The sequence below is a fragment of the Coturnix japonica genome, chromosome 7 (assembly GCF_001577835.2).
Source record: "Coturnix japonica isolate 7356 chromosome 7, Coturnix japonica 2.1, whole genome shotgun sequence".
Taxonomy (NCBI): Eukaryota; Metazoa; Chordata; class Aves; order Galliformes; family Phasianidae; genus Coturnix; species Coturnix japonica.
In genome coordinates this window covers 29870959-29884477 of record NC_029522.1, presented here as the reverse complement: position 1 = coordinate 29884477, position 13519 = coordinate 29870959, and positions in this window count along the sequence as shown.

Genomic DNA, 13519 nt, shown 5'->3' with positions numbered 1-13519 from the left:
CTTGAAGCACACACAGTTGGGTGATGGCTGTGAGGAGCACAGCGCTGCGTGTTGTGCTGCACTGCAGCCCTGCATGGCTCACCTACCTGTACTTCACATTGCTGGGAGCCAGGAGCACCAGCCCGTGCACTTGCCGTGTCTTCTGTTTTAATAAAGCACACATTAGTTTCGTTCAGCAGCCCCAGCCCCTGGCTATCCAGTGCGCTGTATATTAGTTTTAAATACACATTGCTTGCAATAAGGCTGGGGCAGGGAGCTGTGCCTCGAGTTAAGAAATGGTTAGGATTGCTTTACATTTGCAGCCTCATTGAAAACATTTATTCAATCAAAGGGAAAAATAAATGCGGTCCCTCCGCTCTGTCAAGTATAAACTGTTATTGATCCCCTAAATGAAATTTGTCCATGCTGATCGATCAAACACATTATCTTTTTTTCCCCAGTCTATTACCAGCAATTGGAAACTCTCAAGCATCAATAGCAGTTTGACCACACAAACTGCAAACTTAGCCTATCGGCTCCCAAAATGTGAATGACTCCAGTCCCCCTCCTTTCTCTGCAAACAGCTGCACCCCTGCATGATGGCTGTATTTTTCCTGAGCTGAAGGTTAGGAAAAATTAAATTTAATAAAGTGCAGAAGATCGTGTTTGTGTCGTGTTAAACTCCAGCTGCATGGTAATGGCTGGCTGTGGGAGAGGGGGTGCTGTGGCTATGGTGCACTTCCATGGGCTGCAATGTTGGCAGTCCCCTATGTGGTTCTCCCAGTCTTCACATCCCAGGGGAAGATTGGGAAGGAGGGGAAGTTTATACACCTGGCACTGCCCAGAGCTGTGGTGCCCCATCCCTGGAGGTGCCCCAGGCTGTGGATGGGCCCTGGGCAGCCTGAGCTGAGGGGCAGCCAGCCCATGGCAGGGCTGGGGCTGAGGGGTCCCTTCCAGCCCAAACATTCCGTTGTTCTATGATCTTTAAGGACCCTTCCAACACAACCATCCCATGGCTCTGTGATCTTTAAGGACCCTTCCAACACAACCATCCTGTGATTATTCCATGGTTATTTATGGCTAATGGACCCTTCCACTTAAAGGGAGGCTGGAGAGGGGACGGAGGCTCTCCCTTCATGGGGAGAATGCTAATTGCTGTGGATACAAGTTGCACTGGGAGAGGTTTCCTCTTGATACAGTGTTCCCATCCCTGGAAGTCTTCAGGACATGGTAGGGCTGGGCACCAGCTTGGTTAATCCCACCAAGCCTCCCTTTTCCCACAGGAGGTTGGAGCCAGTGATCTTCTGAGGTCCCTTCCAGCAGCACTGGCTTGTGGTGCTGTGAAAAAAAAAGGCAACGCTTGTCCCTTAATAGTCACCATGAGGTGCTCACTCTCCGCTGCTGTCAATAGCTCATATGTTTGTCTTCTGTCTTGCTGATAGGTAATAATTTTCCAAGCAAGCTTAGGGAGCAGTGACTCTTTATTAAAACTAATAAGGGAGGGAGTCGCGGGTTTTTAAAAATCACCCAGGAAATTATTCCTGACAACTCTTTCTTGACTCACCACAGCAGGAAAGCAAAGAGAAGTTAAAGCTGCTCACAAGAGGCACTGTCAGGGTACAGCTGCCACATTCACTCAGGACATGCAAACTTGGCAGTGTAATTCCTCACAACAACGGCAAATAAATACATTGTGAACAAAGCAGTTCCCAGACTTCACCTGAAGCGACAAAAGCTGCAAATGGAAGCTGTTGCCAGTGTCTAATTTCAGTTAAACATGGCAGAAATTGCACATTAAGGACATAACTGAAATATTTGGGGGACTTTTAGCATCTGCTTAGGTTCTAATAATGTGCATTCTGGGAAGAACTGGACCCAGCTCCCACGGAGCACTGTGCCCCTGCACACCTCACCCTGGCCAACCCATTCCCACATTGCTTTTGGGGCACGTTTTGGGGTGGTATTTAACCCAATGCTTTGTGCTATTTCAGAGCTCAGCAGCAGCTGTGTGCCCAAGGCCCTGTCTCTTGTAAGTGTTCGAGCTGGGCTAATGGAGGCAGTGACCTCTGCCTGAGCTTCCACTGGGATGTGCTCTCAATGAAGTTACTTTTATCAATCACACTTTTAACCTAATAAAAGAGATGACCGGGGAAATGACATAGAGACCAGCTTCTTGCCAATATTGGTGCATTTCATGCTATTACAACAATCTCCTGTGGGGAAAAAAAAATAAAATAAAAAAATAAAAAAAAAATAGAATATGGTCATACATGGCAGCATCCATATCTGCCAGGAATGTCCCTCCAGAGGGAGTGATCCCTTCCTGCTGCTGGCTGGGACCGTGCCTTGGCTATCTTTGGTTGACCCAACAGGGGGCTGTTCCACCTGCACTGTCTCACAGCCAGCCTGTCATGTAGGTAGTTGTATGACTTCTGCTTTGGCCACAGCACCTGGCTGACAGTCCCTGTTTGCCTGGTGCCCTCGCAGCTCAGCCCATTACCCAGCCCACCCCAGAGCTGTCCCAACAGGAGCCCAGCCCAGCCCAGCATCATCCCAGCCCACCCCAGAGCCCTGCTGCTCACCCCTGCATGGCAGAGTGCAGAGCCTTTGCTGCAGACAGAAGCTGGCTGTGTCTGTGGGAGCTGCCAACAGCTGCTGAAGCATGAGGAGCACAGAGCTTGGTGGTGGTATCCTCACCTCCATTCATTGCTTTACTGGGTTTGACTTTTTCATACTGGGAGACAGCTGCAGGCTGGGCAGGAGTGCCAGCTGCCACAAAAGGTGCTTGGTCTGCACAGACTTAAGGATCCCTGCCCTGGACAGAAACTCAAAGTAAAAGTTAACTTCCCACATGGCTCATTTTCTTCCAGATAAAAGAAAGGGATTTGCTTGTGTTCCTGTGCCTTTTCTCTCATAACCACTTGGACTCTTGTTAACAGATTGCTAAAAAACATGGACCTCCTTCCCCCAAACAGCCCTTCTCCTTTTCCCTGAACTTTTATCCAGGTGAATGCTGCTTCCCATGCTGCAGATAACCCCCTTCCCTCCCAGCTTTGCGTCCCTCGGGGCTGGCAGTGTCAGCAGCCCCAGGCTCGAGCTTTGCAGGGAAAATGCCTTCAGACTTTTTCACTCAAACTAAGCAGGGAGAATTCTGCAGTGCATGCAGTGCATGGCACTCCAATGGCAAGTGGGGCAGCTGTTCCTGCATGCTTTGCTCTGTTCCTGCATGCTCCACTCAGCTCTGCACTGCTCTGCTCTGCCCCTCAGCTCATCCCTATCTAATCACCTGGGACTGTCAGAGCCCAGGACCGCTGCTGGATGGCACCTGCAGGAGGTGGGGTACTGCTGACTCCCAGCATCACTGAGATCCACGAGTGATCATTAGAGAAGTGTTATAATTACAGAGTTAGCTTTGAGAAGAAACCCAGCAAAGTCGGCCTGGTTCCATATATGATATTTACCAGTAGATAATTCAATTATTGTGAAAAATTATTTTAAGCATTAAGATGCACAAAGTTCGGTTTTCCCCCATTTCTGCTGCTATCATACAAGCTATTGATAAGATGTCTAAATTTATTGCAGAATAATTCTGCAGGAAAAGAGATAAAAGGTTCCTGAATAAAATATGAGGCGAGAGCTGTAAATTGTAGCAATGCATATCATTTCATTCAAATGTAGGAAGCAATTACCATCTGCTATACTCATCAGTTCCCTCCTTTATGACTTAATTATATGTTTAATGCTATCAGATCAAGGAAAGGGCACAATAGATGAATGAGTGAAAGAAATAGAAAAGATTCGGCAACAAGACAAAAGGCAGATGAAAAGTAACCGAAGAACAGAATTGATTTCATTTGTTGGGAGAGAAGTTAATTTAAATAGTATATTCTATCATCTCCTGTGCCGCGCTGAGATAATATAAATCATGTGTTTGTGAATTTGCTTCATACAATTTTAACAAAAGCATTCAAGTTTCTGAAAACCTGGGGTCTGCAGGTTTTGATTTATTTATGAAACCAGTAACATTTACAAAGAAAGAGCAGTGACTGACAACACAAGCATTTATATTGTTATTAACAGCACTTTGCTGTACAACTATCAGGTGGTGGAAGAGGAGCTGGCGGCCCTCACAGGGCACTTAGTCAGGTCATACAGCCAGGTGATACAGCTGGATGCACAGCTGGATACACAGCTGGACGCACAGCTGGATGCACAGCTGGACGCACAGCTGGACGCACAGCTGGACGCACAGCTGGACACACAGCTGGACTCACAGCTGGACACACAGTTGGACACACAGTTGGACACACAGTTGGACTCACAGCTGGACACACAGCTGGCTCACTGACACCAGGCTGGGAGGCCGCTGCCCTGGTACCTTTGGGGTGGCAACTCTGCACAGGGGTATCCACAGCTGCATCCTGCATCCATATACCTGTACCTGTACCTGCACCCTCTCCCCACCAGCACTGACACAAGCCACACATTCCAGGAACCTCTTGCACCAAATACATTGCACCAAATATTTCCTTATATATCGGCCAATGTTTGAAGCTCCTGAAGCTCTAAAGCATTTGCCAGTGACGTTTGGCAGCACACCTCCCTGCTGCATGTTGGTTTGTGCTCCTGTGTGTACAGCTGCTTGCAGTGCCCAGTGAGTGGGGCAGGGACCATGGGGCTGTCCAACCCTCCCGGGGGACACTGGGGGTGAGAGCCCTCTGACACAGCCCAGACTCCTCCTACACCTGGGAAAGCCAAAACTGTCTTTTCCTGTTCCTGACATTTAGAAAGGATAAACACCCTCTTTAATCTAATCCACCTGATCTAGCCCTAGTCTGTGGGAGATTGCTTTGACAAAACACTGTGGTACCCACCAAAAGCCTGGCAGAGGGGTCAGAGAGCCCCTGACTCACACCCAGCCTGCACCTGGGAGCTGCAACCCAACCTCCCCTGCAGCAGGCGTGAAAGGGTGCTGAGTAACCAGGGTGTAGTGGCAATGCTAAGTCATGGCTTGAAGCACTGACTGAGCAGCTGGTGGGAAGGCAGTGCTAACCCAGGGGAGCTCAGGTGCATGTATTGTAGCTGAGAGACCAGAAGGGCTGGAGCAAGGATCCACACCTTCCCAGACCTCATTTAAGGGGCAGCACTGGAGGTGAGGGCATCTTGTTGGAGATCTCTGTGTACCTGAGGCCTTTCCTATATTTCTGTGCCCACAGCTGTTATATTTGAGTAGATCCTTGTTTGATGCAGCCTGGGACCTTTCTGCTCTGCTGTCATTGCTGTGTTTTCCGTTGCATTACCAAGGGTGTTGCAGGGAGTGAAGCTGGCTGCTCAGAGCCCCTAAAGTGAGCCTGTGTGGTTGTGCCACTGCCTGACTGCTCTTTGGAGAAGGAATTGTTCCTCATTCCCAGGCTGACCCTCCCCTGGTGCAACGTGAGGCCATCGCCTCTCATCCTGCCAAACTTATCTTTACACTTCTGACTGCTGCAGGACTGGCTTCCAGCAAAGAGGATTAGGCCAACCCTGTAATCACCAAGTTTGCACGTGTGTATGCTGGGGGGTTCTATGGAGAAGGGATGAGGTTTGATACCAATTCCCTTAATTTATTCACACCAAATGTCAGTGCGGTGTCATATAAAAATCTTTAATGATTTTAAAACAAATGGTCCTTGAGGCAGGAAAATAGTTATAGTGCCGTTCCTAAAATTAATTTAATGTCTTTGGAATAGAAATAAAAATGAGCACCTGCTCAGCTGCATGTGCACCTCAAACAGCATTTGACTGCACCTGAGGACCCTCCGGCTGCACTGGGCTTCTTGGCTACATGGCCCATGTCTATGGGGCTGTGTTGCAGGTTGTGTTCCTATTGCTTCACTGCAAAGAGCACCTGAGCTAATTAGTACCTGCAGTTTGCTTCATGTAGAAGCAAAAGCTATTTTTATGACATTTCCAGATGACTTGTAACAGTGCTTCTTCTCACCACGTGTGATGAAGCCCAGGCCAGTACTGTGCCAGGGCTCCAAGCCTGGAGCCCTCCCCTGCTGGCTGCTGGGATGTGTCACAGCAACACTTAAGTGTGTGTGTCTCAAAAGGAGCTCAGCCTGAGAAAGCAGGAGCAAAGAGCAGGAGCTGCTGTGCTCACCTGGGGTACAGCCAGCTCTTCTGCTCTGCCTGACCAGGTGAGACCTCTGAAACAGGCCATGAACACAGCACAACACCAAACGTTTTGGTCAGGTCACTCCAAGCCCATCCACAAACCATGTACTTCCTTAAAGACTGTATGATGATTCTGATTTAACACCTCCAGTTTCAGATGTTGGTGCAGCTCCCCCAGCCAGGCTGTGCTGCAGGCTTCCCAAACACCCACTCAGGGTGAGTTTGCAGCCACCACCATCCGTGCTTATCTCCGTGCCAGCAGCCCAGCCTCTACCCAGCCTCCCAGGCCCAGCTAGGATCCAAATCCTTCCTTGTTCCCATTTCTGAAATGAATCACATGTGCCTTAGTGATCCCTCTTGGAGAGGCAAAGCTCTGATATTTCATAGAACCTTGGAATAATTAAGTTTGGAAAAGATAACTAAGATTGTGTAGTCCAACCACCCACCTTCCAAGAGGGGAGGGTCACTGTCCCTGGGGTTCCCCAGAGCCATGGGAATGTGGCACTGTGGGACGTGGGCACAGTGGGGTGAGTGGAGTTGGGCTTGGGGGTCCTGAAGGGCTTTTCCAACCTCAGTGGTTCTGTGATTCTGAGTGCTTCTGCCACCTCAAATGCAGCTGTGCTGAAAGAGCCCCTTGTGAACTCCATCACACTGTAGCTGAGGACCTCGACAGGGATTTCCCACCTGTAGCTGGGATGACAAAAATGTGCAGTGCTTTCTCCCAGGCACAGAGCAGTGCCATCATCCGCACTTCTACTGCATGGACACCGGAGTCTTCATTTCATGTCCTACATGTGATTGCAGCATATGACCACCTGTGAGTGCAGACTGCCATTAAATACAGCAGCCTTTATATAAAAATATGCCCATGATCAGTAAATTAGACATTTGTGCCTCAGTTCCATGGTTTTTACAGTGAGTTTCAGGGAAAGCAGTGCCATGGAGCAGTGAGGGTAACCCTTCTCTTTTCAGCCAGAGGGTGGTGACGCACTGTTCACAGGTTGCCCAAGGGGGCTGTGGATGCCCCATCCCTGCAGGCATTCAAGGCCAGGCTGGATGTGGCTCTGGGCAGCCTGGGCTGCTGGTTGGTGACCCTGCACACAGCAGGGGGTTGGAGCTGGATGAGCACTGTGGCCCTTTGCAACACAGGCCGTTCTATGACTCTATGATGATTCCCCAGCCATGCCAGCATAGCTGCATCAGCCCACAAGGCTGTGAGGAGTGGGCTGCCACGTCCTTGCTGTAACAGTGCACTGCTGCGAGCCCTCACCTCCCATTGATGCCAGCACTGCTCTGCTGCTGACAGCACTGCGAGTCCTAAGAAGGTGGGAGAATTCCTGGAAGTTGCCAGCGTGGATAATTAGAAAAATACCCAAACACATGAAACTGTTCGGTGACTCAGTGCACACACTCCCACTCTCCCCTCCCACGGTCCTTCTGATGCACTGTGAGAAATCCAATGCTTCATGCTGGTCCCAGCAGCTCCTGCCCATAGCCATGCCTGCAAGGAGCCCCAACTTCTTCAGCTCACCACAGCGAGCTGCAGCCCTGGGATAAGAATTATACATCTTATGGCTTTACTTGGAGTACCCAACTCACATCAGCTCCTTCAAAAAGCAGAGATCATATAATTATCAGTCTGAGCAGGTCTGGGATTTACTGCAAACTGCACACTTGATACTTTGGATGGGTTTTTGCAGAATAACCTGGGGTTCATTTTGCTGTGTGCCTCCCACCTGTGTGGTTGGAGTCACTCACAAATCAGTCTCATCTGTGCTGCCCATTGCTGGGCTCCTCGCTGGTGGGACTGCTTCCCAAAAAGCTCCTCTGGTTCTTCTGGAAGATCTGAGGCAGAGCCAGGAGAAGAGCTGAGGCCAGAGCAGCCCCTTCTGAGGGCAGGAGCTGGGGGATAAAGTGGAAAGGCTCCCAAGTGCTTCCACTCCTTTCTAGTTCAGCATCCAGCACAGCGTCAGCAGCCTCTATAATGGAGATAACTCTGAAGGTGAACATTCCCAAAGGCATGGGAGGCAGCTAGGTGCCTAAATCTCATTTGCTTTAATTAAGGAAAAGGTAAACAAATCTGCCTAAATGCATAGAAAAGATCCAGTGTCAACAATACAGTGCCTTTGTTTCCGGTATTGCTGGGAAGTAAGTTAAATACCACAACTTTGAATTAGTGGCTGCACTTAAACTGAGGTGCCGGGTTCTAATTATTAACAGATTCAATAGCATCCATATGACAGTAGATTACATTTCAAATGGAGATTTGACATTTTAATTTCAGCTGTGCCTTTAAATTTATTCAGGTGGAAAATAGAACAAATGACCATATCTGAAGATATCATGAAGCCATATGTTCTTAGCCTGCCTTTCCTTTCCTGTTAGTTTAAAAACAGAGCTGAAATGCAAGTACTCAGCAGAAGCCTCAGTGTCAGCCCTCAGGATGCTCACTTTCAATGGGCCAGGGCACTCAGTGCAGGAGGTGCATTAACTGCTGACACGTGGAGGGTCACTGCAAGGCTTTAACATTTCTGTGCACTGAAATACAGTGTTATGCCTCCACACGCAGTCTGGCACCTGGTTTTAACTCTCTGATCATCAGAAATGGTCTGATCAATTTGAATGCTGAAAGCAAGAGCTGGTACTCAGCAAAGAGCCCACCAAGCTGCCTTCAGACTGAGCTGGAGGCCTTGTGAAACTCAAATGAAATTACACTCAACTCTTAGAAAACGTTATAGATGGCTGATCTTGGGGCAAGAAGGAAAGGGGAGGTGGAAGGGAAGGGGAAGGGAAGGGAAGGGAAGGGAAGGGAAGGGAAGGGAAGGGAAGGAAAAAGCAACCTCTGCTCTCTGTAACAGCTTTGGACAGAGCAGCCCGGGGACGTGTGCGTTCACTCCCAGCTCTGCTTCGGTGGTGAGAAGAGTTTCTGGAAGGGGCGAGGAACAACTGCTCCTATCCCCAGTGATTCTTCTAAAATTAAAGACTTTCGTCAACAGTTTCCGAGCTATTTTTGCTGCTCCGACGGGCTATAGAGAGGGCAAAAGCACCACCCTGTGGCCGGAGGAGAAATAGGCCACTCACAATGCGGTCTGACGGGGACATTCGTCCTTCCTGCAACTGTTTTCTGAAACATTCGACTTTCCTGGTCAAAAAGCAAGCGCGACTCCTCTGCATGGGATGCTCTGAGTGAGCGCGGCTGTGGATTGCAGCGGATTCCTCCAGACAAAGTCAGACTTCGCAGCCTGGTAGTGAGACAAGGGCACCCCATGAGAGCCGTAATTTCAGCCTAAGTCCTTCAGGTCGGGTTGTTGTCAGCTCTCCGAGGATGGCATCCCAGGCAGTGCCGGCTCACACGGACAGCTCTCCCCAGTGATGGCAGCACATGCATCTGTCAGGCCAACAGCCTTATGTGACTGTATCAGGTACCCTTGGCACGGCCTTGCTTTGGTTCCCCTCAGTGTACAGCCATGGTGGGATTTTATTGTGGGCACAGCAGCAACAAGTTCAGGAACACATTTCCAGATAACCTCTGGGCTTTTGAAATTGCTTAGGGATTTCGTCTTGTTTGGCAAGTCTAAAGAGTCCACTGCATGTTGCCGATCACTTTCCCTGGCTTTCAATTGATTACTGGTAACTTTCACTTTCTTACTCACCGTGCATGTGAACCACTCAGCCCAATAGTGGCTGGCTGCCTGCAGGTGGTCACACTGACCATCTTCATACAACACATTATTTCATGGCCATCAACTACCAAAACACCTTCACTCATCCTCAGAATGGCTGGTGCCACCCCATGTTGGCCAGCTCTCCCTTTGGGACTCCCTGGCCTTTGCTGGCCTCAACCTATGCCAATGTGAAGATCAGCACTAAAAACTAATCAAGAGAATCTCCCACAATTGCTTCTGGTGATGTCAGAACTCCAAATATTCACTTTGTGCCAGAGGAGAGATGGCTTGCAATGAGCAGATGGAAGCAGCCCTGCATGCACAGCTCACTTCAGGTACCAACACAGAACTGTCTGTGCCACACAGCGTCCACACTACAGCAAACACACACCTGTGTGCTGAAGAAAGCGCCTCTCTTCTCTTAAAAATGTCATGTACAGAAATTAGAGCAGGAAATGAGCTGCTTCAATGTGTAAAACACTATGTAGCCTTTCAGGCAGGAGGAAGAGGAAAGAATGTATAACTTCAGAGAGCAGTCCAGTACCTCAAATATGAAATAATCATTTTGCACAAGCTCCACACACCCCACCCTATGAGCCGAGCACATACAGGAGTATGTGGGTGTCCCCTCACTCCCTGCACAGCTGAGCAGTGCCTGGCTGCTCTTTGGAGAAGGAATTGTCCCTCACATCCCACCTGAGCCTCCCCTGGTGCAATGTGAGGCCGTCGTCGCCTAAATGCAACACAAAATCTCTGGCCATTCCCAGCACTTTGCTGACAACTTGACAAATTTAACTATTTTGATGTAATAACGTAATTAGGTAAAAGGGTTCAGCATCCAATCGCTTTCCACTAATTTCAACCATCTGCTTCAACATTTGTTCCGATGTGCGCCAGATTTCAGAGTGTCTTTGCTCTAATAGTAATTAATGAAACTGTTAATAAGCTACATATATCATATTATGCTGCAATAATTTATCAAAGGATAATGTTATGAGACAAATGATATATAACAATTATAGAAAGTGGGCTCGCATTACTAAGCGGTGCATGCTGCTAACTAGTTGCTTTGCTCGTCTCTTCTTAACGAATTCCCTAATTAATTGAATGCATACTTTATGCATAATTTGAAATTTAAAAACATCGCTGGGTCAGGTTGTAACCGTCCTCTTTTACATGCTGTCTGCTCCTACAAGACACACATTAGCCAAACATGACCTCTATGCAAATTGTGGGCCCCACTGCTGTTTCCATTCCCAATCCCAGCGCATGCGCTCCTATTATGGGTATGCGGAAATCTGGGTCACTATTTATACAAAAAAAAGAAGGGAAAATAAATGGCTTTTCTAATCTTTCCTTACATAACCAGCTCCATTTGGGGGAAAGCTGCCCTCAAACATGACTCGTGCAGATGGCCACAAGAGAACAGAGCTTCCCCAGCACCACGTGCCCCAAATCCCGCCCCATAACAGCAGGGTCAGCCCCACACCAAAAGATCTTTAAAAACAGCAATGTAAAGTTCAGTCTCCTAATGTTCAGATGTTTCAGCCCACACCACAGAACTGCCTGATATTCGCCAGTTTTCTACATCGAGAGCTTGGCAGCTTCGCCGCAGAACCAGACCATAAACTTTCCTTCCAAAGCAAAACGTTCCATCTCATCTGACTGCAGGAGCAATTACTGAGAGCTGAGATTTCAGGAAAGCCAGAAACTCCCCCAGCATCCCACACAGGCTACCAGCATATGCCAGCTTTAACGTTTCCTCATTCTTTTTTGCCTGACTTTCCATGTTAAGAGAAAGGAGGTGCTGCACAGGACTGCACTTGGTGCAGGGGGGTGGAACCCAGGGACTGCCTGTCGGCACAGAGCAGCACAGAGCTGAAACTCACCTGATAACCAGAGACTCTGATCTCAGTGATTTACCAACATGTTGTAGTACACATCTGTTCAGGCACTGAGCATACCTGCTTCATTGGGGCAATACTGTACTGCACTCGGGAAGTTAATTCACACAAGATGGTGAGTCCCATTGAGAAGCAGCTCAGGGCTCATCCTTAACCTCAGATGGAGAGAGGTGCTTCCTCCCAGGGGTACAGCTCTCTGGCAAGCAGCATTAGATTTATTTGCAGAGGAGCACAACAGGAATGGAGGAGCCCAGCTCCATTCCCCACCCCGTGAGTCACTGCCTGCCCTGCCAAACCTGCTCCGCTGGGGAAGGAGCCCAAAGCCAAGGAGCCCAAAGCCAAGCCTGGCACAGGATGTGCTTCCCCTGTCTCTGTGTCCCCTGGGCATAACACCCACTGAGCAAGGCCAAGGACTGCTGGAGTACAGCCTCCATCCAGGCCTTTCTGACCACAGTGTGGGTTCTCTGCTGCCTGTTGCCATGGCAGAGCATCCAGCTTTCCCTTCAGTGGGGCACTGAGCTGGGGCTTCCCTTCCTCGGCTCTGGGACCTGAGGTCTTTGAGATGTGTATTGCTCTGTCAGATTTCATTAAAGTTAACCAGCAGATTCAAAGCCCAGAAGGACCTCAGAGAACATACACAGACATAGAGAGATTTGTCATATCATTCTTACTGAACATAATTAATACTTTATGGAACTCAAAATCTCAACGAACAAATCATTCACAAATAAAGTTATTGTAGTGGCTGATTATCGCTTGTAGGCACGGTTATGTCTCAGGAACAAAATCATGGTTTCATAACTGGGAGCGTGGATGGGAAGAGCTGTGGTGATTGGGCATGGGAGGAAGTGACCCACAAGTACAGCAAAGGTGGTGGCAGAACACAAACAGCCATTGTGAGTGGGATCCTTCCGTGGGAAATCTTCCCTTCTCCCATTGGCATTCCTGCTCATACACTTCTCTACTCTGCTGTCCCTATGTGCACTGAGCAGGCCTTCTGTAAATGTGATTTCCAGCATGGTTTTCTTAATGCAATACCTGTGTCCATGTCTGTGCCACCTGACCACGAAGGAAACACTCTGGTGTTCAACTGCAGAGAAGTAATTAAGACATTAAGTAATGAAGATATGGCAGATCCTGCATGGCAGTGAGAGGAAGAGCTTGAGTGCTTCCTGAACAACCCAGCTGTTCTCTGCCATTTCCAGGAAAGGCCCCGTGCATTCTGTGTGGTCTGACCAATCCCAAGTACCCCATTTTGGCATCCATGGCCCAATGTTCTGCCTTTGACTTTGCTGGGTCTTTTCTGCTCCAGACAAGAAAGACAATTTTTCAAGCCTGCCAGCCTTCAGTATGGGACCATTCCTCTCCAGTTCCTCTCTGAACAATTGTTTTTATACATTAAGAAACTATTATACAGAGTTATCATCATGTTCGGTCACCTCCAGCGCACTGCTGTGCCAGAAGAAAAAGACTGAGATTTCATCTACAAGTTATCTTGCTTCAGTGCTTTTCAGTCTGAGCTTTGGATTGCTTTAATGACAGAGGAGCCTCAGTTAGAGAATTTCTCCCTGCAAAAGCAGCTGCCTTGTGCCAGGAGTCTGCACCGGGATCTGGAATGCTTACACTTGCCAAGGAGGACGGAGCGAGACGTGGCCGTGCCTGAGTGACCCAGCAGCCCTGCTCTGACCCAGGCTGGAGATCAGCCACTGGAGTGCAGGGACCTGCCCTGCGTGGGGCTGTGGGCAGGGCGAGAGCAGGGCTGCCCCTTCCCACTGCAGAGCACAGCTCAGAGGTCCAGATCCTCCCTGTGGGGTG